Below are 1,653 nucleotides of genomic sequence, written 5' to 3'. Positions count from 1 at the left end.
AAGAACACACAAACAATGCAGGGATAGAGTCCCTAATACATTTAAAGTTTTAAACTGAAAACACTAGCGAGACTAAAACAACACCGATGACTACAACGACTAGGACTAATTAGTTGAGTTATATATTTGATGGTAACAGATTTCAATTATACCATACAGTATAATGAGCCATACTGGAGCCGTTCTGTGACCACTTAATAAGAACCGAGAAAATATATATATATATATCTTGTTCTCGGAAGAACAAGATTCCTACAACCTTAATCAGAACTAGGAATTTGGTTTTTCAAGATTCCTACTGACTAAAGTATTAAAAAAACATGCATGGAGCACATGCAAATGTAAGGAAAGATTAATACAAAACAGATAAAATCACACCTGAGCTGAAGATTTTTCCAAATTATCCTATGCTTTTCTGCGCTCCCTTTTGAGGAAATAAGGTTTGAGAACAAACGTCTGTAAACTGTGCAAACCAAAAGCAGCAGGGATGAGTCTTGGGGAACACATGAATAAATAAACCGGCTAAAAGATTTTTCCAAATTATCCCATGCTTTTCTGCGCTCCCTTTTGAGGAAATAAGGTTTGAGAACAAACGTCTGTTAACTGTGCAAACCAAAAGCAGCAGGGATGAGTCTTGGGGAACACATGAATAAATAAACCGGCTAAAGGAGCCTACAAAACTGAAACATGAACACTTGCAAATATCCCATATATCCTGGATTAAGAGAACAACTCTAGAGCACATGACATGAACATCAATAAAAACAAAGAAAAATCTCTGGATGGAAAAGAAAAATCTGTTACCTGCTCCTCAAAGTATTAACGCAACTATACAGATGAAGAACTCCTGCTGCTCCTCTCAGTCTTTCTGCATATAAAGAAAAAACAGAAAAAATAATTAAAACCCATATCGATTGACAACAAAAATCGTTTGATAAACAGAAATTAAAAAGAAATCTATCGGTTGGTTTACTTCAACAAATTGAAACCCTAAACCCAAACAGAAGAAGAAACCCTAGAAATGCAAGAAAAAGAAAAAAAAAAAGAAAATCTAAAGACGAAACGAGAGGAGGAGAAATAAAATAGGAAACTGCTTACTAGAGGTGGTAGTGCTCTCGATGGAGAGGTGGTGATGTAGGTGGTGAGTACTGAGCAGTGGCGGAGGCAACTGGTGAGAGTGAGAGAAGCGAAAGAAGAAAAGAGATTTGAGCGAAGCTGCTGAGTTTAAGTAGTTAGGGTTTTAGTTTTTGACGGCTAGGATTTATTAGGGTAATAGGAATCAAGGGTCTGCTTTCTTCAATGGAACTTGCTGCGACATATGAACTTGCATTCCTCTGAAAAGCAAGGAGCCAGATTTCACTGAAACTAATTTAGTTGAAATGCGTATGAATGAAGTTTTTGCTTTTGGTAATCCTTATATTTGGTGTTCAAGAATCCTGGGGAATTAATCCGGATAGGGGTTTTGTGAATGATGAATGGTTGTACTTGTATGTTCTTCCTCATACTCGTGTTACAAATTTGGGTAGAGTTTATTCCCTAATCCTGCCGCCACATCCACCGGAACCCATCCAAATCATAATTCCAACCACCGTTACAAAATCGTCGCCACTTTTTCTTCCCTGTAAGCAAGTAGTGTGAAGAACTCAGTGATTT

The 1,653-nt window shown here is 37.2% G+C and overlaps 1 long non-coding RNA gene across 1 annotated transcript; it reads right to left on the bottom strand.

Annotated features, from left to right (window-relative positions):
* Positions 1-384: 384 nt before the first annotated feature.
* Positions 385-1,340, bottom strand: LOC113343306. Its single transcript, XR_003357148.1, has 3 exons — positions 1,099-1,340; positions 805-868; positions 385-603 (listed from the first exon to the last, which is right to left on the bottom strand). It is a non-coding gene; the product is annotated as an uncharacterized LOC113343306 (long non-coding RNA).
* Positions 1,341-1,653: the final 313 nt, after the last annotated feature.

Source organism: Papaver somniferum, unplaced genomic scaffold, assembly GCF_003573695.1.
Source record: "Papaver somniferum cultivar HN1 unplaced genomic scaffold, ASM357369v1 unplaced-scaffold_57, whole genome shotgun sequence".
Taxonomy (NCBI): Eukaryota; Viridiplantae; Streptophyta; class Magnoliopsida; order Ranunculales; family Papaveraceae; genus Papaver; species Papaver somniferum.
This window is presented reverse-complemented; position numbering and strand designations above follow the sequence as displayed.